At 44.7% G+C, this 26163-nt stretch overlaps 1 protein-coding gene and 1 pseudogene across 2 annotated transcripts in view; one reads left to right on the forward strand and one right to left on the reverse strand.

The window, feature by feature from the left end:
* The window catches only part of LOC126458331 (uncharacterized), a 499515-nt gene that overhangs the window by 69122 nt on the left and 404230 nt on the right, over window positions 1-26163 (forward strand). The gene's annotated exons all lie outside the window — the stretch shown is intronic.
* On the reverse strand, window positions 3945-4063 carry LOC126459688 (5S ribosomal RNA; annotated as a pseudogene).

Below are 26163 nucleotides of genomic sequence, written 5' to 3' on the forward strand. Positions count from 1 at the left end.
CCCTGCCTCGGGCGTGGATGTGTGCGATGTCCTTAGGTTAGTTAGGTTTAAGTAGTTCTAAGTCTAGGAGACTGATGATCTCAAATATTAAGTCCCATAGTGCATAGAGCCATTTGAATTTGATACAGGATTTGAAGTGGATATCATTAAAATAAAGGCGTTTTTCGTTGCGGCAGAATCTTCTCACAAAATTCCCGAATGCGAAAAGATTTTCTTGACGCCAACCTACATAGGGTGAAACGATCATCATCATACAATAACGGAAATCAGAGCTCGTGCGGAAAGATATAGGTGTTCGTTTTCTCTGCGCGCTGTTCGTGACTGGAATAATAGAGAATTACTGTGAAGGTGGTTCGATGTACCCCCTTCCAGGCACTTAGGTTTGATTTGCTGAGTATCGATGTAGATATAGATGTAGAATTCTGTGCACTTTCTAGCAGTTGCTGTGCATCGTTGGTCACACCTCCCTCTGCCTATCTCCTCCTATCCCATTTCTGTCTAGTTTCTACCCCTCCCCATACCCATCTCTATCCATCTTCTCATCCATTCTCGCTGACCCAACCTTTTTATTGTTACTGCAAACGGAACCTTGATTGTAAAATTAAGTTACTTAAAATGAATGGGTAAATCGTTTGCGATCATTAAGGGTCTGTGAGGGTAGTAGCTTCAATGACAGTACTTCTCATAGTTTTAATTTGTGGACGGGCTGGATTGTAAAGTTTCAGATGATTCAGATATCATGGTAGTATTCTAATAGTAAGTCGGTAAGCCACAAATACAACTTTCCTCTTTCGTCTTAAAACTGTTAGCAAGGAAGAAAACAAAAAAAGCACACTGTTGCGTGTACAAATTTTGTTGAAAATCACATATTAGGAGAAAGAATATATGTAAAAAAATAATTTGTCTAATGATTTAAACGCCCTGATATATAAGTTCACAACACAACATTTTCCTTCTCGTAGTCGGTTTTAACCGAAAATAATCACATTGTTGTTTACAAAAGTATACAGCCAATCTACGTCTGAAGGCAGTAGAGTATCGTGTAACAATCTGAAGTAAAACGGTGATGATGATTGATTTGTGGTTCGCACAACTGCTCGGTCATCAGCGCCCATACAGAGTCCCGATTTTTTCACAAACCTCTGTCACGAATGATGATGATGAAATGATGGGGACAACAGAAAAACTCAGTCCCCGGGCAGAGAAAATCCCCAATCCGGCCGGAAATCGAACCTGGGACCCCGTGATCCAGAGGCAGCAACGCTAGCCACTAGACCACGAGCTGCGGCCAAGTAAAATGGTCAAGAATTTTTTGAGATTTTCGCTAAAAACGTTTTCATTTTATATATACAAGTCTGCCCGAATGTTTGTTAGAGAGTTGCGAAAAAATTCCTTCTTGTATGTTAGGTACGTGCTTATATACCATATATATTAAAATACGTAGTCTGTGTCTGACCGAACATTTATTACAGTTTGAAGTAAATCGGTTAAGAACTTTCCGAGATTTTTGCTAAGACCTTGCCTTTTTACAAAGCATACATATATAAAGGGTGACAATTATTGAACTACATGAAATAAAATCGTCATAACTTGTGAACGGTTTGCGTTAGGACGTTCAAACTGCACGGTTGGCGGTGGGGCACAGTAGGAATTAGTATGCGTGGTTTAGCGACGATGCCCACTTTCATTTGGATGGGTTCGTCAGTAAGCAAAATTGGCGCATTTGGGGGACTGAGAGTCCGCATTTCGCGATCGAGAAGTCTCTTCATACTCAACGGGTGACCGTGTCGTGTGCAGTGTTCAGTCACGGAGTAACTGCTGCGATATTCCGTGATGGAACGGTACGTGAAGATTTTGGAAGATGATTTCATCCTCTTTATCCAAAGTTACCCTAATTTTGACAAGATGTGGTTCATGCAAGACGGAGTTCGCCCCATCGAAGCAGAAGAGTGATCTCCTGGAGGAGCGCTTTGGGTTCAAATGGCTCTGAGCACTATGGGACAGAGTCCCCTAGAACTTACAACTACTTAGACCTAACTAACCTAAGAACATCACACACATCCAAGCCCGAGGCAGGATTCGAACCTGCGACCGTAGCAGCAGCGCGGTTCCGGACTACAGCGCCTAGAACCGCTCGGCCACATGGCTTTGGGAACCGCATTCTGGCTCTGGGGTATACATCTGCCACTCGCATGCGTCTCGATTGGCCGCCATATTCTCCGGATCTGAACACATGCGACTCCTGTGAGGCTTTATTAGAGACAAGGTGTACAGCAATAACCCCAAAACCATTGGTGAGCTGAAAACAGCCATTTCATGAGGTCATCGACAGCACCGATGTTCCGACACTTCAGCGGGGCACGTAGAAATTCTCTATTCGCCTGCGCCACATCATCGCCAATGATGGCAGGCATATCGAATTTGTCACAACCTAAATCCGAATATCTGTAGTGACGTTTACATATTGAATAAAGTGTGTACACGCCGTAGTTTGTAACTAATTTACTTTTTTTCATTTAGTTCAATATTTATCAACCTGTATTTATATACCAATGCATTAGAGAAATGTGTAGCCTTTTGCTACGTTTCTTAGAGGAAACGTTTCCTAGTGCAAAAATCTGAAGTAAACTGAGCGAGAATTTTTCGCCGTTTTGGTAACAATTTTAAACTAGAACTTGTCCTTACATAGTAGTATAGTTACCTGCTACCACGTGACAAACATGCCCTGTGATTCGTTTTAGAATACACTGGTAGATACGAAGTGAACACCATGCATTCTCGTAGTCGAGGGTGCATTTACGATCTGACTTCATCATACGATTTAAAGGGAATAGCAACCTTAGGCTACTACAGCTCGTCATTTGACGCGATTGAGTTAAAGAATTGGGATGGTGTTACTGGTAAGGGCGAACGGCCTTGCCGTAGTAGTAACACCGGTTCTCGTCAGATCGCCGAAGTTGAGCGCTGTGGGGCTTGGTTCGCACTTAAAAGGGCTCACCGTCCGGATCTGCCACGTGCCGTTGGCAAAGGGGTGCACTCAGACCTTGGAGGCCGGTTGAGGAGCTACTTGACTGCTTGACTGGGAAGTAGCGGCACCCCTCACGAAAACTGACAACGGCCGGGAGAGTGGTGTGCTGACCACGTGCCCCTCCGTGTCAGCATCTGGTGACACCTAAGGGCTGAGGCCGACACAGCGGCACCGTTGAACCTTCATGGTCTGATGGTCTGTCCGAAAGGTGTTTTTTTTTTTTTTTGAGGCTGGTTAGGACTATCTAGAGAAACGACATCGCCGAGTAATGGCGTAACCACAGCGTAGAATGATTCACCTGCCCAGGAATTAAGAGACTGAACCCGCATTCGGGAGGACTACCAGTCAGATCCTCATCCAGCCGTACTTTTCCGATGTTTCCCCAGCTAAGTGCTAGGATCGTTCCTATGATTTGGAAACTGCTGTTATCCTCCCCGCCGCTCGGGGTAGCAAACCGGTCTTAGGCGTCTTATCGCGGTTCGTTCGGTCCCCCCCCCCCCCCCCCACCACCACACGCCACCCCCACCCCCACCACCCGTCGGAGATTCGAGTCCTCCCTCGGGCATGGATGTGTGTGTTCTTCTTAGCGTAAGTTACTTCAAGTTAGATTAAGTAGTGTGTAAGCTTAGCGACCGATGACCTCGGCAGTTTGGTCCCATAGAACTTACCACAAACTTCCATTTTTGTTATCCTCCCCAGCCCGAGCTTGATCTCGGTTTCGACAGAGCTAAATTAAAATCCGTCCAGACAGACGTCGGAAGGCCCATTGGTCCCGACCGATCGCCATGTCATCCTCCGTTGGTACTGGACGCGGATGTGTAGGTACTTGTGGTCAACACAACGCTCTCCCAGGAGCCACTACTTCTCAATCAAGTAGCTTCTCAATAAGTCTCACAAGGACTGAGTGAACCCCTCTTGCCAACAGCGCTCGGTAGACCCGGACGGTCACCCATCCAAGTGCTACGCAAGCCCGACAGCGCTTAACTTTGGTGACCTGACGGGAACCTGTGTTACCACTGAGGCAAGGCGGTTGGCCCATCGACAAATCGCTAAACTTTAATTAATCTGCCTTCAGACTTTTTGATCTTCGTGTGGTCTGCTAATGAGATCGAAGTTAAGATAGCACAGAGATCGCTGCTTGTAACAACATGAGGAGCGCCGTCGTTGGTAAGCTGCCGGTCCTACGGTGTGGTTTTCTCTAAGGAAATTCAGCTCCGTGCAGAAGGGCAATTCCAACAAACAGCAGAGTATTTTCCAGTAGGGAAAGACATATAATTCTTAATTGAGGAAAGTAAGACAGTTTGGGAACTCCCGGCAGTGGCATTTAACGGTGCCTTCGACGAGCCCGCCGTTGTGCAAAGTGTAGGCACCTGGCAGAGACTACGGTAACGGGCTTCCTAACACAGGTGTTCTCAGACCCACAGCCCACAGCTTTCTAATGTGGGTCGTAAAAAAGTGAATGGAGGAAGGGACACCAAAAACAGAAACAGCTGAGCTGCACACGGAACAGAAAGGTAACTGGTTGTACGTTTATCCTCTGCAAGTCTTCGCACGATAAGTAGTGGAGGGTGCTTTGTGTATCACTATCAATTCACCCCTCTCCTGTTAGCGAAATATATGTGGAGTGTACGGTCTCCGAATTTTTCTGGTTTATGGCGTACAACGCCTCTCTTATAGCGTCTGTTGTTGGAAGTTGATGAGCATCTCCTTGACACTCTGGCCCTTCATAAAAATACTCGTGACGACACTTGTAGTTTTCCTTTGAATCTCCTCTACCACCTGCAGTAATCCTAGCTGACCAAGTCCCAGACTGGCAAGCAAACCAGTCGTTAGATTAAGTGTTCTGCAAGCAAATGTTTTTACTGAATGATTTTTCATTGTTTCTCAACCTGCTGTCTGGCATACCTGTAATTACTTCTTTTGGTCCTTCCGCTTAAAATCATTCCTGGGTGATGATTCTCAGTGATTGATTACGAGTTGTGTAATCTAAGAGCAAAAGGCCTTTCCGCCAGTATTTATCGCAATATTCGGCGTATTTTATATTTTATGTTGGTCTAGACGCACTGTACAGGGACGAGGGTGAACTTGGAGTGCTACGCCCATCACCGTAACCCACAAGTTCGAGGTGCTGTCTTCCACTGAAACGGGAACTGAGCTAGTGAGGCGCACTTTACGTGCTGGGAGACCTGCTGTGTCCTATGTCAACTCGGCGCAAACGGAAAATGGCCGAGGACAACTAATCGTCAGCAGTTCAAACATTCGATGGATAACGGTTATACCTGGGGTCCTCATTCAACATAATGAAGGGGCTGTCGCTGCAGGCATTGGGGGAACAAAGGCAACCGACTGCGGACTGTGGCGCACGTTGGAACAAATGGTGCCTGACATCTGGACTCCGTGGTCATACTTGGACCATTCCGGCGAAGGGCAGAGTAGATTGAGAAGAGCAGGCTGCATCACGGAGTTTCAACGAAGCTCACAATTTTGTTCCCGGATAGCTTGAGCCAGAGACTTCGAAGGTTAGTCGGGTGACTGGTTGATATGGGCGAGGGGACCAAACAGCGAGGTCATCGGTCCCATCGGATTAGGGGAGGATGAGGAAGTAAATCGACCACGCCCTGTCAAAGGAACCATCCCAGCATTTGCCTGAAGCGATTTAGGGAAATCACGGAAAACTTAAATCAGGATGGTAGGACGCGGGTTTGAACCGTCGTCCTCCCGAATGCGATGATTATGATGTTTGGTCTGTGGGGCGCTCAACTGCGGGGTCATCAGCGCCCAAACACAGTCCCAATTTTTTCACAGTCCAATCTAGCCACTGTCACGAATGGGGGTGACGATGATGATGAAATGATGAGGACAACACAAACACCCAGTCCCCGGGCAGAGAAAATCCCACCCGGTCGGGAATCGAACCCGGGACCCCGTGATCCAGAGGTAGCAACGTTAGGCACTAGATCACGAGCTGCGGACTCCCGAATCCCGTGTGCTAACCACTGCGCCACCTCGCTCAGTACTTCGAATGTTCTGTACTAAGCAAGGCTGCGACGTCCTAGACTCGTGCCATGGACTTCAGAACTGGCCCTGAATGGGTCGTTTGTTCGCAACACATCGGAGGCTGCTGTGAGGTCCGCACACAACGGTATTTTTAGATTAGGGAATAGTGCATCCAGTTCAGATAACGATAGCTGTAGGAGTCTAAAGAAATGGTCCCTACAGGCGAGGCATTAAGATCCTAGTTGTTAACTGCTGACCCAATCGCAACAAAGTGCCAGAATTTGAACCGCTCCTAAAAATCAGTGGAGCCAATTATTGTCATCATCGGAAGAGACTTACGTTAGCCAACAAAACGGCCGGCGAAACATTCCTACATGTAATGTGAGAAAAATTGAGAGTCAGGTTTCACATGATCAGAGTTTATCGAATTCGTGCTGGCAGGCATGGAGGAGATCATTCTGTTCGAGATACCTCATTACGTTTGAGCTCTAAATGTGTTCTAATATTGTAGAACAATTGGATGTCATGCGTATTGGAAAGTAGCTTTGTGGATCAATTCTGCTTCCCTTCTTGTAGACGGGTGTGACGTGTTTCATTTAGCTACTGGGGACGTTTGTTGCCCGGGCAGGGCCGGCCGGTGTGGCCGTGCGGTTAAAGGCGCTTCAGTCTGGAACCGCGTGACCGCTACGGTCGCAGGTTCGAATCTTGCGTCGGGCATGGATGTGTGTGATGTCCTTAGGTTAGTTAGGTTTAAGTAGTTCTAAGTTCTAGGGGACTGATGACCACAGATGTTAAGTCCCATAGTGCTCAGAGCCATTTGAACCATTTTTTTTTGTTGCCCGGGCATCTACGGTAAATTATGGTTAAAATAGAGACTAAACCTCAAAATTGGTGTACAATCTGAAAGCCCATCATATATATAAAAAATCATGCAAGCGCATGGGTAACTATTCTTCTAAACCTGAACCACAGTACTTATACGTGCCCCTGTTCTGAGCTAAATGTTTCCAGTTTCCAATTTAAATAAGTCGCTACTGGATCTTCAAGTAGTTTGCTAAACATTTGACTCCTCCTACTAATTTAAATTGCCCTTTGTACTTTGGTAATTATTGCTGTTGCAAGTGCCCCGTGGTTACTGAACCCACTTGCGTCGGTCGACGGGATGGAATGGGGTTGCAGATGCTTCTGGTCGCCAGCTCTCGTCGTCTAAGTCGAGGATGATTCCCCTAACCTTTCTACCACCAGACACCTGCGCTTACGAACTGGCAAACTGCACAAATAAAGTACTCTCGGTGCTGCTGACCGACAGGTACAAATATTAACCAGGGTACAGTCCAGACTGCTGACGTCAAATCACTAATCGAGTGCGTTTGTTAAGTTCCTTAAAATTCACAAGTTTTTGTCAGTAACTAAATACAGTTTACTAGTGGTATCTTCGAAATAGTTACATGCCATTTTAATTATTGCGCGAGCCCCCAATAGTGATAACGAACACGCTATAAATTTCAGAAAAGTTGTTGAATGCTGAAGAGCCCGCATCTCGTGGTCGTGAGGTAGCGTTCTCGCTTCCCACGCCCGGGTTCCCGGGTTCGATTCCCGGCGGGGTCAGGGATTTTCTCTGCCTCGTGATGGCTGGGTGTTGTGTGTTGTCCTTAGGTTAGTTAGGTTTAAGTAGTTCTAAGTTCTAGGGGACTGATGACCATAGATGTTGAGTCCCATAGTGCTCAGAGCCATTTGAACCATTTTGAATGCTGAAGAACATCGATTGATATTTATCAAATCGATCATTTTGCTGAAAGTCGGCCTAATACCAATGACCTAAAGTTCACTCGGGACTAGTGCGAATTCCTAAGTGGCGGATGCCACAAAATATTCAAAGTCCCCACTGGTTTAAAGTCCAGTGGCACTGTTTCAGAATCAATCACCTAAACATGGTGACAATAATTAGAGTCCAACCTGACCCTATCAGAAAGTAACTTCCGTAAGTATCACCAAACACAGTTCGAAATGCTCAAAAATAGGGTCCCACACTAACGCTTCAGCGTCTAAGTGTCGTGGCACTCGTATGGAAACAGCTACGTTTTTGCATCAAAGACCAGTTTTCTTACAAAAACCATCACCAAAAGACACAACACGTGAAAAACAGAAGTCCCTAGTGTGTACACCGAAAATATCGTTAAGTCCAGATTCTCCACGAAAAATTCTATCTACCGTTTGCGCCCACACGCGAAATTCGGCTAAGTTCGACACTTCTGTAACCGCAAAGTGTCGCATCGAACAACACAGCTCCGGCGTCGGCGTAAGCGCGCAGAACTCTGTGCTGGGGCTTTGTGTCAGCTCCGCGTAGATACCCTCGATCCGAAATTCCTCAAGCTACGTCACGTAACTGCTTTCCATTGACCACACTTCCTTGCATAAATTTTTTAATAGAAGAACAATCTTAATTCAGTTTGCACCGTTATATGCGCGCTCAAATTCTCATCAAAAATCATACATTACACAAATAGTTTGCCTAGTATTAATATTTTGATGTTTTTCAATTATCTTTGCAGATCGTGGAAATAGATTTTGTCCATTTGTGCCACTAAAGAACATTACAAATCTTTACATGGCACAGTTTTCCTTATGGATTTGAAGCGGTCTTTCTGATGCGCTGATCAGTATTTACGTATACACAAAGGGTAAACAAATATGAGCAAAACTATGCAAAATTATTAATAAACGAAGACAACGTATCATAATAATTACAAATATCACAAACTAATCACGTTGAAATGTGAATAACGACGCCCGATGTCATACCCTACCTTGCTGTTCGTGTTACTGTCTCGTATTATTTTTTAAACGAATTATTAGCAACAAATTAATAAAAATTCGTTCCAGAATGAGATTTTCGCTCTGCAGCGGCGTGTGCGCTGATATGAAACTTCATGGCAGATTAAAACTGTGTGCCGGACCGAGACTCGAAACCGGGACCTTTGCCTTTCGCGGCAAGTGCTCTACCATTTTTTTTATTAACCACTTTTTTTTAACATTTATTTATTTATTGGTATCCTATTTGCATACAAAATTAGGCAGTTCACAAAAACTAAATGAAATGCACACCCTGCAAAAAAAAAAAAAAAAAAAAAAAAAAAAAAAAAAAAAAAAAAAAAAAAAAAAGGTCATTGTAAAACAAATCACAAATTTAAAGGAACAGGGATGTTGTTTTTATTTATTTATTTTTCATAAAGATCACTCTGTTAAAAGGAATATGTAGATCATTTCATGGTATAGTACGTGCATTACATACTGAGCGGTGAGAGAAGCGTGAGGTTCATTATCAGCTGTCAAATGTGCACACTGACTGCACCCGGCACATCCCAACTGCGCGGGGGGTCGAGGAAGACTGCCTGAACATAGTTGACAAAGGTTTTCCGATAGTGTGACCATCTATGAACCTCATTGTGGGCTTGCTGCAAGAAATACCAAAAGTCAAGTCGCGACTGGGCAGCATCCCCATAGAGGTACGCGATCGTCCAACCTTTGACCCAGATGATCGACTGTGATTTAGTCGCTGGAAAGTAGTCACTCTCCGGATGTAAGAAGGAAGCAGGTGTAATATGTTGCGGGGTCACACGGAGGTAGCAAGCCACTATCTGTCTTCCTAGGAGCCATACGTCCTCCACCGCGATACAAGTTAAGCGGTGATGGTCGTCATCCACTTGGCGACATTTCGGGCATGGAGCCGTTGGTTGGTGTTGAACTTGCCACAGGCGACATGTCTCCGAATCTTCGGCCAATGCAACTTGGGGTGTTTGAGTTCAATGACATTACGACTTTTCTGTCGTAGCAGCCAAAAATAAAAATCCTTCGCGCATGGCGGTCTCGTGCGCGGAAGGTCGTCTCTGATATAACTAAGTTCCACAATAAATGTTGATACGTGCGCAAAATGTGGCGTAATGTTGCCCACCGCCACCCACTAGCCCGCGAAAGGCAAAGGTCCCGAGTTCGAGTCTCGATCCGGCACACAGTTTTAACCTGCCAGAAAGTTTCAACAAAATTGGTGTTTTACAAGTTTAGTGTTGCGAAGTATACAAGTGTGTCAGTCGTTACGTTTCGACGAGACATTTGAAATGAGCTCTACTCTGTACCTGTATTGCTTCGAATGTTATAAATTATTCAGTAAACTGCACATATTGCAGATTTGTTTATTTAATATCTTTTGATATAAAATTTGTATAAATCGTATCAGCGTCTCGGCTGATAAGTCTCGAACTCCTTTTTCTTTTGCCGTATCGTACTTTGTCGTACTAATTTGCATTTGAATGTGATCAACGCAAACTTGGATAAAGCATTAAGCCGTGTGCTGGAAAGTGGTAAACCTGCGTGACGTCACGTAACCGCCAGCCGTTTGAAATTGACAGGTCCACGTGGAGCGATCGGCCGCTGACCACTCGCTCGCCGCCTTCGTCCCGCTCTCTCGTCCGCTGACTGCCCGTGCCGACTTCACTTGTGCCGTGCGCGCGCCCTTCTAAGCACGACCCGCCATCAAACTCCTCTCTCCAAATGACAGCAAATGACTGTCGTGTCACAGCACATACATTCGATGTGGACATCATCAAAGAGGTCAGCTGTGTTTATTGTCATTTTGTTCACTATTTTGTCGCAGAGGAAGCTGAGTAGTACAGTCACCTTGGTGTAGTGGCTATGATACCGAATTATTGCATGGAGGGTCGTGAGTTCTCACCTGCACTGTAAAATTTTAATTTCTATATTCGGTTAGAGTGGAAGTATCCACAAATGTCAAGACTCATTGTACTGGAATGTACTGTAACTGTATATATACCGTATGTGTTCTGGCCGGAGGCAGTTCGCTCCGCGCTCTTGTATGTGCAAGTACTGAATAAACCTTCGTTAATTGAAGTTAATAGTCGTCATTCATCTAATTATACCTTCTTCTGCATGACATTCTAGTTTTGAACTCACGACCCTCCATGCAACAGTCTAGTATCATAACCACTACACCACGGTGACTGTGCTACTCAGCTTCTTCTGCGACAATATTTCTATTTAAGCTTCCGAATTATCTGCTCTAAGGAGTTTTCAACGCATCCCGTCAATTTTGAGTCGATAGCGCGTCATGAAATTTAGGGGTTGTTTTCTCAAAAACGAGGGCGAGTTGAGCCACAATATCTTAGAGTTTTTCATTTTAGATTTTGTACAAGTGACCTAGCAAACATGAATCGGTTGGCCATGTCAGAGGCTTTTCTCTTGTTAGTCCAAACTAAGGCACGTAGTAAAGTATCGTCGAAGTTAATTTTTAGCAGTCATAGCCAAAAACGAAATTACCGCTTATTATCTAACACGAACAGTTGGCAGTCTTCGCTTTCTAGCAGTTTAGCAATCTATACATGACCAATGTATTCTCAAGAAGTCAAATACTTCACACTGGCAAGGAAACTACTCGTTCTGTAAAACTCAACTGAACCACACATGTGTAATCCACCATAGTCAAAGTAGGCCCTCATCTCATAGTCAAGGAACGAGCATAAGAGAGCAGATGTAGGAATCCTGCATCTCTGTCGTAGTGGAGGTAGTTCGACGTTGTCTTCATCCGAGCTATTATGAAGAGCCAAATGAGTACCTGTGTGCTGTGGATGAGGCCGGCCGGAGTGGCCGCGCGGTTAAAGGCGCTTCAGTCTGGAACCGCACGACCGCTACGGTCGCAGGTTCGAATGCTGCCTCGGGCATGGATGTGTGTGATGTCCTTAGGTTAGTTAGGTTTAAGTAGTTCTAAGTTCTAGGGGACTTATGACCACAGCAGTTGAGTCCCATAGTGCTCAGAGCCATTTGAACCATTTTTTTGCTGTGGATGACTGTGCCGAGTGTTTGTAGAGTGTACTGCTGGGTTTGACTTGTTATGTATGAAGGGAAGGGAGAGGGTGAAACCAGGTGCTGGCTCTTGGCCTACTCCTCTCCAATAGCGTAAAGGTGGCCTCCGAACTTTACGTCCCCATCCTTCGGACACGTCTCCATCAACAGGGTCATACGCCCTCACTTCATCAGACGCTGCAAGGGGACTTGTAACTGAATCCAGGACATGGGCGCAAAGACTGGTGGGCAGGAACTTTAAGCTGTGGCCTCTCTTCTCCTTTCCGGCGAAATAATGGCGGTGAAAATTTTCCACTACCGAGATTTGAACCGAATTACCTCCGAGGTGAGTGCCACCGCACAGGCTACTTTAGCAACCTCGGCTACTTAGTCGTAGTATTCATTTGAATTATAAATAACTGACACTGTTGCGAAGCAGAAATGTTTAAACTCAGAAGAGTATTCCTGGAGCCACTGTGTAGCAATTGTGGACGTTTGGGGTGTCGCATTGTCCTGCTGGAATTGCCCATGTCCGTAGGAAGGCACAATGGACATGAATGGATGCAGGTGATCAGTCAGGATGCTTACGTACGTGTCACCAGTGTCGTATCTAGACGTATCAGGGGTCCCATATCACTCCAAACGCACACGCCCCACACCATTACAGAGCCTCCACCAGCTTGCACAGTCCCCTGTTGACTTGCAGGGTCCATGGATTCATGATGTTGTCCCCATACCAGTACACATCCGTCCGCTCGATACCATTTGAAACGAGACTCCTTCGACCAGGCATTTTGTTTCCAGTCATCAAGAGTCCAATGTCGGTGTTGAAGGGCCCAGGCGAGGCATAAAGCTTTCTGTCATGCAGTTATCAAGGGTATACCAGTTGGCCTTAGGCTCCGAAAGCCAATACCGATGATGATTCGTTGAATGGTTCGCACGCTGACACTTTTTGATGGCCTAGCATTGAAATCATCAGCAATCTGCTGAAGGGTTGCATTTCTGTCAGATTGAACGATTCTCTTCGGTCGTGGTTGGTCCCGTTCTTGCACCATCTTTTTCCGGCCGCAGCGATGTCGGATTCCTGATATTCACGATACTCCTCGTGAAATGGTCGTATGGGAAAATCCCCAGTTCATCGTTACCTGGGAGATACTGTGTCCTATCGCTCGTGCGGCGACTATAACATCACTTTCAAATTCACTTAAATTTTGCTAACCTGTCGTTGCAGCAACAGTAACCGATCTAACAAGAGCGCCATACACTTGTCTCGTATAGGCGTGCCGACCACAGCGCCGTATTCTGCCTGTTTACATATCTCTGTACTTGAATACGCATGCCTATACCAGTTTCTTTGGCGCTTCAGTGTATTGCTCCCGTTAAAGAAGTGTTTTCCTTACGCAATTAGTTGTTCAGTCTAATGTTCACTAAGTGAATGTTCAGGTCCTTTTAAATTACTCTACATCACGAATCACAGACCCCATTAGGGAGTACATGCCCAGTAATTCCGGAGTTAGAATTGCAAGTCTCTATAACAATTACCTGCAGTTAGTTCAGGAACTGATATCGCATATAGGTCCGACTGCCCTTCCTTGGCTACGCACAGTCTCTGTGAATGCACAGAATTGCTCCAAAATATGATTCCACTGCACAAAATAGAGCGAAAGGACGTGTTATAGGGCTGGCATGTTGGTAAAGGACGTCAATCAACGTCGGCAGATGTTGGTGCCGAAAACGTAGACGGTTAGCCGTATTAACAAGTTCCCATTGCAAAGCTGTGCACTGGATTCAGTGACGTGGTGAACGGATGTAAAGTTCTCGTGGTCAGGGCGGCCTCCACGGCCCAAACTTGTCAAGCAAACCTGAAGGCGGACAGTTCCAATTTGCCTGCACTTCCTGCTGCGTATCCCGTTACCGTCGGCGGCATCGCTTGCGAAATCTGCGCAACTGCGGCGGCCAGTGACATCATTCTGGATCGTCTGAACTTCTTATCCACAGCTACAGTGAACATCCGATGAGCTGATTATACGCGAAACTCTGGCAACGTTAAGCCAAATCATCGCAGATAGCTGTGTAATCCAAGTATTACGGTATGAACGTCATGAAGTGTTATAAAAGTCTCTCTTTTTTGATACCACTTCATTATGTTCAGAGCTTTGTGTTGAATTTTCATATGTAATGAAGGAGCTGTTTGTGGATTAATCACGTCTGAACATAGCAATAAATTGCCAAAACCTGTAAGGTGAAATTGTAATTATTAGGCGATCTTCATCTACATTTGCATGGCTACGCTGCATTTCACACTTAAGTGCCTGGCAGGGGGTTCAGTGAACCACCTCCAGACTATGTCTCTACCATATGTATGAAATGCGAATACCAAAAACAATCAGTTGTATAAGGAAACGACGGCACTGAAAATTTGTGCCAGGTGGGGACTCGAAGCCTGATTTCCTGCCTTACACGAGCTAATGCCTGTTTTGGCTGTCTCTGCACGACTCACTGCTAGACAAAAACTTCCAAATGTCGTCGCTCCTGCGTCACAACCTGTGCTCGTACACACATTTTAATTGAAAGTTCCCGTCTGGTATCGCCGTATAAATACGATATTCCCTTGCCTATAATGTTAAGATGAATGATACACTGTTCCTTCGGGCGTCCGTGCACGCTTTGGCTACGCGTGCACAACACACGGCCCGACACAAACTTCCTTACGTCGTCTTTCCTGCCTCACTCGTACACACACTATGTAATTTCCGTACAAGGGAAGACATTTTAAGTAAAAGTCGCTGCCTGGTATCGGTGGATAAACACGACACTGCAGTGGCTCTGCACTGCACTGCAGTATTATGTTTCATTATGTTTGTATGAGCCGGCCACTGTGGCCGAGCGGTTCTAGGCGCTTCCGTCCGGAACCGCGCGACCGCTACGGTCGCAGGTTCGAATCCTCCATCGGGCATGGATGTGTGTGATGTCCTTAGGTTAGTTCGGTTTAAGTAGTTCTAAGTTCTAGGGGACTGATGACCTCAGAAGTTAAGTCCCATAGTGCTCAGAGCCATTTGTTTGAATGATATTTCCTCCATTCGACTGTACAAACTTCTTTATTTTGTATTACTATCATGATTTCGGCTTTAAGCCATTATCAGTTACAACGACGCTGGGTATAATTAGACTTTGTTAAGTGAAGTCATCGTCAAAGTCTAATTATACATAACGTTGTTGTACTTTATAATAGCCTAAGGCCGAAGTCTTATTACTAATATAAAATAAAGAAGTTTGTACAGTCAGATGGAGGAAATATCATACAAACATTATTACATGACTGTATCACAAAAATATGAAAAGTATTTCATTATGTCCGAAGACAGGAGATGGTTCAAAATCGTACTGCAAATCGACATCATTGAAAGTGTTCTGTAAGTCACCAGATTACTTCTGTTTCCTTTCTTGGATATTGGTGTGACCTGTGCAACTTCCAAGTCTTTAGGCTCAAAATGGCTCTGAGCACTATGGGACTTAACATCTATGGTCATCAGTCCCCTAGAACTTAGAACTACTTAAACCTAACTAACCTAAGGACAGCACACAACACCCAGTCATCACGAGGCAGAGAAAATCCCTGACCCCGCCGGGAATCGAACCCGGGAACCCGGGCGTGGGAAGCGAGAACGCTACCGCACGACCACGAGCTGCGGACACTTCTTTAGGCTCAGATCTTTCGCCGAGAGAGAGGTTGTATATAATTGTTATGCAGGCAGATATTATACCAACATACTCTGAAGGGAACTTGTATACAGTCTGTATCGGAAGACTTGCCTTTATTGAGAGATGTGCGTGGCTTCGCCACACAGAAGACATCTACTCTTCTTGGCAGCTGTTCTTGAGTGGAATTCCAGGATACTTACTTCGTCTCTGACGTTTGATGTAATAAATTATTATACTGACTAACCACAGGGCGCGCAAGGATACTTTTCACTAATAATAAATCTGCCCCCGCTTCATACGCGAATGGAACTGGAAGACACCTCTATATCGATTACGTCGAACGCCAGAATGGCTCCCTCAAGTGGTCATGGAGAATTCCGTTCTTCTTCTTCTTTGTCTTGTCACAGTCTGTGATGTGTCTCCAGTTCCGATATCAACATGATATATCTCCCTTTCTTCCTACAACACACATTTATTTATTTGCATGTCTAATTCCGTAGGACCAAATTGAGGAGCAAATCTCCAAGATCATGAAACGTTTCAGCAGATGAAATAGCAACATAAAAGCTATAACAAATAAAATGAAACTTCCTGGCAGATTAAAACTGTGTGCCAGACCGAGACTCGAACTCGGGAACTTTGCCTTTCGCGGGCAAGTGCTCTACCAACTGAGCTACCGAAGCACGACTCACGCCCGGCCCTCACAGCTTTACTTCTGCCAGTATCTCGTCTCCTACCTTCCAAACTTTACAGAAGCTCGAGTTTCGCAGGAGAGCTTCTGTAAAGTTTGGAAGGTAGGAGACGAGATACTGGCAGAAGTAAAGCTGTGAGGGCCGGGCGTGAGTCGTGCTTCGGTAACTCAGTTGGTAGAGCACTTGCCCGCGAAAGGCAAAGGTCCCGAGTTCGAGTCTCGGTTGGGCACACAGTTTTAATCTGCCAGGAAGTTTCATATCAGCGCACTCTCCGCTGCAGAGTGAATATCTCATTCTGGAAACATCCCCCAGGCTGTAGCTAAGCCATGTCTCCTCAGTATCCTTTCTTTCAGGAGTGCTAGTTCTGCAAGGTACGCAGGAGAGCTTCTGTAAAGTTTGGAAGGTAAGAGACGATATACTGGCAGAAGTAAAGCTGTGAGGGCCGGGCGTAAGTCATGCTTCGGTAGCTCAGTTGGTAGAGCACTTGCCCGCGAAAGGCAAAGGTCCCGAGCTCGAGTCTCGGTCGGGCACACAGTTTTAATCTGCCAGGAAGTTTCATAACATCGCACACTCCGCTGCAGAGTGAAAATCTCTCATTCTGGGAACAAATAAAATGTTTGTGAACAAAAAAAAAGTCAAGCAATAAGTTTAAGTAAACGCAATCAGTAATATAACATGGAATCTGGCCGAGTGGTTCTAGGCGCTACAGTGTGGAACCGCGCGACCGCTACGATCGCAGGTTCGAATCCTGCCTCGGGCATGGATGTGTGTGATGTCCTTAGGTTAGTTAAGTTTAAGTAGTTCTAAGTTATATGGGACTGATGACCGCAGAAGTTAAGTCAGAGCCATTTGAACCATTTTTAACATGGAATCAGCTTAATTTTTCAAGGAACTCCTCAACAGAGGGAGTGACCCCTGAGGAAACTCTTCAGTTTCGATTAGAAAGCACGTGGATTACTGCTATGATTTTTAATTCGTGTGGTAGGTTATTGAAAATGGATGCAGCAGTATACTGCACCCCTTTCTGCACTTAAGGAAGCGCGATCCAAATGCAGATTGGATTTCTGCCTAGCTTTTCTTTTTTTTTTTTTTTTCATCAGTCTTCTGACTGGTTTGATGCGGTCCGTTACGAATTCCTCACCTGTGCTAACCTCTTCATCTCAGAGTAGCACTTGCAACCTACGTCCTCAATTATTTGCTGGATTTATTCGAACCTCTGCCGGCCGGGGAGGCCAAGCGGTTAAAGGCGCTACAGTCTGGAACCGCGTGACCGCTACGGTCGCAGGTTCGAATCCTGCCTCATGCATGGATGTGTGTGATGTCCTTAGGTTAGTTAGGTTTAAGTAGTTCTCAGTTCTAGCGGACTGATGACCTTAGAAGTTAAGTCCCTTAGTGCTCAGAGCCATTTGAACGATATTCCATCCTCTGTCTTCCTCTACAGTTATTGCCCTCTACAGCTTCCTCTAGTATCATGGAAGTCATTTCCTGGTGTCTTAATAGATGTCCTATCATCCTTTCCCTTCTTCTTATCAGTGTTTTCCACATATTGCTTTCCTTTCCGATTCCGCGCAGAACTACCTCATTCCTTGCCTTATCAGTCCACCTAATTTTCAGCATTTGTCTGTAGCATCACATCTCAATTGCTTCGATTCTCGTGTGTTCCGGTATTCCCATAGTCCATGTTTCACTACCATACAATGCTGTACTCTGTTTACTAACAGAATGCCCATCTAATAATGAAGAATGAATAAAAATATTGTCTCTGGCTGTGCTACTGTTCCCCTGCACCCTGGTTGGTAAAAACACAGTCCACATTTTCCTTGCACAATCACATACAAAATTAATATTGAAGTCACCACATATATATTTTTGGTACTTCCTATAAAATGAAACAAGTAACCTCTCTAGCTTCAGCAGAAATGATCTGAATTCAGAGTTTGGACCTATAAACAACAACAGTTAGAAGTTTAGTTTCACTAAATTCAACTGCCCCTGCACAAAATTCAAGTATCTGTTCGGTGCAGTGCCGTGATACCTCTACGGTCTCAAATGGATTTTTTTTTTTCCGTACATGGCCACTCCCTCACTCCGCAAGGAACAGCCAGCTAATCTGTATTTATGTAAGTCTGCAGGCTTGTCACTGAAGTTAAAATTTTATGGGTTATTAGGCCGCGTCATATTTCTTCTAAAATGATCGATGTTTCGACCCCTCTGCTGGGCTCTTCCTCAGGATCTTCTACTAATAGTAGTGGACACCAGAAGATCCTGAGGAAGATCGCAGCAGTGGGGTCGAAACGTCGAACATTTTAGAAGAAATATGACGCGGCCTGAGAACACAGAAGATTTTTTCTTCAGTAATCTTTATTTGTCACACTTTTCGTTAATGACAGACGGTACGTCGGTTGGATGGTGTGGAGACCGATGTAGTTCCTTGCCTGCTCGAAACAAGCAGTTTCGTGTTGGCCTGGAATGATTTGAGGAAACCGCACACAAATAATATCTGCATGATTTTTCAGGGATTCGAATAGCAGCCCTGACTGGTCGACTGAGCGGTCGAAACGAAATCGTCTCGATTCATGTCGAAATTTTTGTTTCGAAATTTTGTAAGCGGAGAGCTGTTATCATAGATATACTCTCTTACGCAGTCTTATCTGTACTGATAGTGCATTAACACGGATATCCCGTAACCCTCATTTCTCAGGATATCTCGCGGCGAGATCAGGACAATAGATACAGGCGGCTGACACAGCAGCGGAAGTGGAACAGCGAGACAAAGGCGCCACCACGTCCTCAGCAGTACAGTAGTAGCCACACTGCTGACGAAGTTCGTCTCGACGGTAAACAATACAGGCATACGAGACCTGCGTCGGCGACCAGTGCTGTCACGAGTGACCACTGAAAAGTGTTTTACAGTTCATTTCATCCTGCAGTGTGACGTCACGTTTCACGTGTATCTGAACAGCGTACACCAGGATTTCGCAATATTGTTGTATAGATGCTAACAGACAAGATTCATGAGTAAGGCTTAATTATATTTTGAAACAGTTCCGAAGCTTGTCTTCCTTTATTTAAGTTTAGCCTGGGAGTTCATATGAGTTTCTCATTTTGGTTTTATGATCTGAAATGTTACCCCTTTGTATTAAATCTGACCCACATGTAAGTGAACGCAATCTGACTGTGATGACTAAAGTTTTGGAGTGGCAAGGACTTCCGCGAACCGTAATGGAAGAAAGGAGAGTTAACAAGAGATAACGAAGACAAAACGGAAATTAGAATCCTCACAGTGTACCTAATGCATCTGCTGTCTGTGTGTGTGTGAATAATTTGTAACTTACAAATACAATTTGTGTAAGACAAATATTTCGGCCATCTATGCCCTACACTACCTAGTAATCTGAAAGAGTCTTGAGCTTGTGTGGTATTACAAATTACTTAGATGATTCCGTCTCCACCAGCAAGTGTTCAGAAGTTCCACAGCGAAGTGAACTTGCTTACATGGCTGAAAATTCTTACATCTTATATTGATTTGATCCATTGGACGTTTGTTGTTCTTGATGTGTACTGTGCACAGCAAATTGTGTGTGATGTTTACTACGTGTGAGACCCTGCACAGATAGATCACAAGAAAACTTTCAGACAATTGAACAATTCGGAACTTCACGCATCAGAACCATTACGAAAAAATGCCACAGTACACAGGAAAAACCCACAACGAGAGTTATTTCCCTTAACACGTCGTGCAAAATATACTGAACATCAGACAAATTTTATTTTTGAGAAACAAATTTCTGAGAATGTACGTTGTAGCACAGCATTGTAGTGAAGCATTGACTGTGGGAAAAGGGGAACAGAAGAGGATCGAAGCATTTGAGATGTAGTGCTACAGACGAATGTTGAAAGTTAGGTGGACTGATGAGGTAAGAAATGAAGAGGTTCTGCGACGAATCGGAGAGGAAAGAAATATGTGGATAACACTGACAAGGAGAAGGGACAGGGTGATAGGACATCTGTTAAGGCATCAAGGAATGACTTCCATGGTACTAGAGGGGGCGGTAGAAGCAAAAACTGTAGAGGAAGACAGAGATTGGAATACATCCTGCAAATAACTGCGGACGTTGGTTGCAAGTGCTAATCTGAGATGAAGACGTTGGCACAGGAATGGAATCCGTGGTGGACCGCATCAAACCAGTCAGAAGACTGATAACTCAAAAAGAAAAAAGAAGCTGGTGTGATCGATCCCCAGACGTCAGATGTGTTCTCCACAACTGGGCGCAGTACCGCAAATCGTGACTGGTAGAAGAAAAGTTGTTTATAAGCGAAACCATTTACATCATATGTAATTCTGAGCATCAATTAAATACAGTTAAACTGAGTTAGGTACCTTTCGATAACGTAGTTCTTGAGTGAACACATAAGGAGATGTGGAACACGTGCAAAGATTCATTGGACAAAAACGGGGGAGAAGGATAATAATCCAATCCGTACTCAAATGCAATACAAAGTTCATACACAGGGTGACATGCTTCATATATGAACACAACAGACCATGTGCTTTACATCCTCACCGTATATTATAGACAAAATAAAATTACGAAATATTATTATTAATTTCTGAAGAACTATCTTACGAGCCTTCGGTGACTGAATTAGAAATGGATATTGATCCCCACATGTCGTAAAGAAGTTGAAAACATGAACAAGCCAAATACGACTGTAAAATTTATCGCGGAAGGAAACCTAATTTCCATGATATGGAAGGGCATGTAATTTACAGTCATGTTAATACAGCGGAAACGTGCGAAGTAGCGACGATCTCACCATACTCCAGAACGAAGTAGTGTGAACGCGCCCATCTTTAGGTCACAAGACGAAATGTCTATATGATTAAGAACATCGGTACAGTCAGTTGTCATGGCAGTAGGACCCTTGTGCTATGGCCACGAGGCATTCCGAAACTAAATACGCAGCCAAGAATACACATCAGCTGGAACCTGTCAAAACTCTCTCCTCCCGTCAAGATACACCTTTCACTCTCTACCCAGAGGAGCAACGCGCTAGCAGACTAAAGGTCTTTGGGCTAACAAGTGATTATCGTAGCGCACTCGAGTACGCTGTGTGACAGACGTTGGCCCAAAGCAGACGCCTTTCAAGTCTAGATTACGTTTTTAGTAGCAGTACCAGTCGAATTAAATCATTGTCAGGTCTAACTCTAAAACAGCGTCGTCGTAACGACACGCAACAGCTGACGCCGATGGTAGCAGCCCTCCTTCTCTATATCAGTGTTAGGCAGGAAGACGCCGTATTTTGTCTGACACCAGTGTAACTGTTACATAAGACGTTTTCTAGACACTTTTGTTCGTAAAATAATAAAACAGATTTACTAATTCAGTCACCGAAGGCTCAATGCTCGTAAGACAAGGCTTCAGAAACTAGTAATAATTTGACAGGTTCCGGCTGATGTGTGTTCTGGGCGGCGTATTTCGTTTCGAAATGCCTCGTGGCCACAGTACAAGGGTCCTGCTGCCATGACAACTGACCGTACCAATGTTCATAGTAATACAGACGTTTCATCTTGTGACCTAAAGATGGGCACTTTCACGCTACTTCGTTCTGGAATATGGTGGGATCGTCGCTACTTCGCACGTTTCATCTGTATTAACATGACTATAAATTAAGTGCCCTTCCAGATCATGGAAATTAGGTTTCTTTCCGCGATAAATTTTACAGTCGTTTTTGGCTTGTTCACATTTTCAACTTCTTTACGATATGTGGGGATCAGTATCCATTTCTAATTCAGTCACCGAAGGCTCAATGCTCGTAAGATAATGCTTCAGAAATTAATAATAATATTTCGTACTTTTCCTTTGTCTATAATATCCGGCGAGGATGTAAAGCATGTTCATATATGAAGCATGTCACCCTGCGTATTGCATTTGAGTACAGATTGTTATCCTTCTCTCTCGTTTTTGTCCAATAAATCTTTGCACGTCTTCCATATCTCCTTATGTGTTCACTCAAGAATTACGTTGTCGAAAGGTACCTAACTCAGTTTAACGGTATTTAAAGCTGGGGCGAAACTGCCTGAATTAATTGATGCTCAGAATTACATATGATGTAAATGGTTTCGCTTATAAACAACTTTCGTGCTACCATTATATTCATACTCTGGAGCAATAGATGTGAAACAAAATGAATGCGTCACAGGAAAACGAAAAATTTGTCGTACACGGATAATGGTGAACCATTTTAAACAATTATAATTTCGGGGTGATACAACCAGTACACAAATATTTTGTGATATCGTACAAAGTTAGAATATCATCTTATTTATATCGTGACCTTAAATCAGGGATGCATTTTATTTGCTTTGACGTGATTGCTTTCGGGCGATTATCTCAGGCGTTGTCAATCAGTTATGCATCACGACATTCGATACTTACGTGTAAGCTTTCGTACATATCTGAATCTTGCCTGCCTCTCAGCAAAATGACGTGCTCAAATGTCTTACAAACTTGACTCGCTCTTAAAGCACCTTCTATGTTACCTATCAACATACTTGCTGACTAGTGAAGTATTTCAAGAGTTTTGAGCATACTTTGTAAGAAATTGAGTTCCGTTTCCTTTATCCCTTCCGAAATATTTATGAGTAGCCCGCCATCTCCCCTGCCCCCCCCCCCCCCCCCCACCCTCTCCCCCCACGTCGACACACACTTCTTTGAGGTACTGGACGTTAGTTTCGCTTGTAGCGCTGTCCCCTCATTGAGAACGATGCCCTGGGCTCTGTTTGCTAGGGACCGTTCAATCTAATCGCCTACCTGTCCCGATGAGTTCCGTATTTTGTTTACTAGTCGACCGAGTGGAAGTGTACCCACGGCCTTCCAGAAGTCAAGAAACACGGCATTCGCCTGGCATTCATAATCCACAGTCTCCTACACTGAACAGCACAAACCAAGTTTCTTCCAAATCCAGTGGCAGACGCTGCAACACAGGCTTTGTCCATCGCAGTGTTGTTTACTGTTTAAGTTTACAGAGTGTACGCTAGCAAATACAGAGGGGTCCAAAAAATGTATCCACTGTTTAAAAGTCCATAACTTGCAAACTGATTGGCGGAGTTGTCTCATTTTTGGTGAAAGTGTAGCTTAAAGTCCAACTTAAAGCTCTCACTGTAGGTGTTGGAAATGGTCACCATTAATATCCACACACAAACGATGCCGCCGAACTGCAGCACGAAAGTGACGTCCTTTAGTGCCCCCCCACAGGTAAAAGTCCAGAGGAGTTAGGTCTGGGGAACGTGGTGGATACTCCACAGCATCTCTACGGCCTATCCATCTTCCTGGTACAGTTTCGTCGAGATACGCCCTAACACGATTTTGGTAGTGGGCTGGGGCACCATCTTGTTGAAAGTAAACTCTTCCGTCTCCATACAAGTCTCGGATAGCAGGTAAAATGGATGTCTGAAGCTTCTGAAGGTACACCTCACCGGTAAATGTGCCGTCAAAGAAGAATGGCCCAATAAAGCCCCGGTGAGACAACTCACACCACACATTTACTCCTGGCAAATTCACAGCTTTGTCTACATAGACGTTCGGATTTTCGGTGGCCCAGTAGATGCAATTGTGGCGATTTACTGCACCATTGAGTTTGAACTGTGCCTCATCAGACCACACAATCATCTCTGCAAACTCTTCATCGTTGCGCACCATGTTAGTAAACCACTCACAGTGCTCCATTCTACGATCTGGGTCGTCCTCGTTCATTGCGTATAGCAATCGTGGTATGTAGCACTTCTACTTTGCTGTCTTCAAAACACTAAAGGATGTCGTTTATCGACAAAAGCCACGCACATTGAATGAACTTCGAGAATCCATCGTACATTCATGTGCAAATATCCAGCTGACCAGTAGTTCGTGCTGCAGTTTGGCCGCATCGTTTGTGTGTGGATGTTAATGGTGACCATTTCGAACAACTACAGTGATATCTTTAAGTTGGACCTTAAGCTACATTCACCAAAAATGAGACAACTCCGTCAATTAGTTTGCAAATTATGGACTTTTAAACAGTGGATACATTTTTTTTTGGACCCCTCTGTATACCGATTCTTCCTACTTATACGTCGCGAAAAGACAGCGAAGGTAAAATCAGATCTCATGTGGAGACTTACCAGTACTCGTTCTTCCTGGGTAGCATTCGCGATTGGAACAAGAAAGGAGAACTGGTGCATAATTTACCCTCCACCATATATCGTAAGACGGCTTGCCGAGTACAGATATAGATGTAAATGTAGATATTTCACGCTACCAGTTCTCAAGAGCGTGATGTTTACAATCGCTTTTCTCTTCGCATTACTACAGGGACGCCGTATCCGATTGCATGTGGGCCACTGTATACATGCAAAATGGTCTTTTGGGCAACAAGCGTGGCGATGGGCAGGATAGAAGATTTCAAGGAATCGAGAATATGCTGGAGACCCAACAGCGCGGTAGCGAAGCTCCACGCAAAATTCCGTGAAACTGCTTCTGTCGCAGCAAAACCGAAAGCTTGACGATCGAAAGGAAACGAATTCACATACAACAATCGACATTTAAAGAAGACCGTCACAGTGGGAACAGAAGAAGCGGATTGGTTGTTAACATAAAATAATTGTGAAATAGTTCTGTGCTGCGTTGTTGTGTGCGGCGAACAGCGAACGCTATCGGTATTTCCTTGTTGCGTGAGGGAATGGAACAAGAGTTTCGCCTGGTAGCTGTGTCTACCGCACAATGCAGCCGGCGTTTGCACAGCTCCGCACACTCACGCCTACTTAATCAGCAGCTGCGGGATCGTCTGCCTCTTTCGTCAGACGCATTTCCACAACCGTGTGCCCGCATCTCGTGGTCGTGCGGTAGCGTTCTCGCTTCCCACGCCCGGGTTCCCGGGTTCGATTCCCGGCGGGGTCAGGGATTTTCTCTGCCTCGTGATGGCTGGGTGTTGTGTGCTGTCCTTAGGTTAGTTAGGTTTAAGTAGTTCTAAGTTCTAGGGGACTTATGACCACAGCAGTTGAGTCCCATAGTGCTCAGAGCCATTTTTGAACAACCGTGTGACGCCATTATTGTTCTACAAGAAAGGGATGTATTGCGCTTGAAGGCGCCACTCTGCGAGAGAAATCTCATTACGCCAGGAGTATCTAAATTCCAGAGTACCCGACTTCACGAAACATTAACCACTCAACAAATTACACGTGTCTGTGCGCCGAAGCATGGACACGCGAAATTACACACAGAACACGTAGGAGGGCTAGACAAACGATACTCGCGTTTGAACGGGCTCTAGATTTCCCGATACGCCGCAGCGTTCGATACAATATCGAGATTGTTCGAACAGTCACATGTTGATTGCTAGAGATATGCAAGAAAGTACGAACAAGCCACAACAATAAATGCCACTTAAAATTAGACTACTTCATGAAACACTGAAGGAAAACAGCGTTAAATCCCATCACTGCACAAACTCCTACTGTGTTTGAACAAGTTTACAATGTGTTCTCATATAGTACCGATGTTGTTGTTGTTGTTGTTGTGGTCTTCAGTCCTGAGACTGGTTTGATGCAGCTCTCCATGCAACTCTATCCTGTGCAAGCTTCTTCATCTCCCAGTACTTACTGCAGCCTACATCCTTCTGAATCTGCATAGTTTATTCATCTCTTGGTCTCCCTCTACGATATTTACCCTCCACGCTGCCTTCCAGTACCAAATTGGTGATCCCTTGATGCCTCAGAACACGTCCTACCAACCGATCCCTTCTTCTAGTCAAGTTGTGCCACAAACTCCTCGCCAACTCTATTCAATACCTCCTCATTAGTTATGTGATCTACCCATCTAATCTTCAGCATTCATCTGTAGCACCACATATCGA

Source organism: Schistocerca serialis, chromosome 2 (genome assembly GCF_023864345.2).
Source record: "Schistocerca serialis cubense isolate TAMUIC-IGC-003099 chromosome 2, iqSchSeri2.2, whole genome shotgun sequence".
Taxonomy (NCBI): domain Eukaryota; kingdom Metazoa; phylum Arthropoda; class Insecta; order Orthoptera; family Acrididae; genus Schistocerca; species Schistocerca serialis.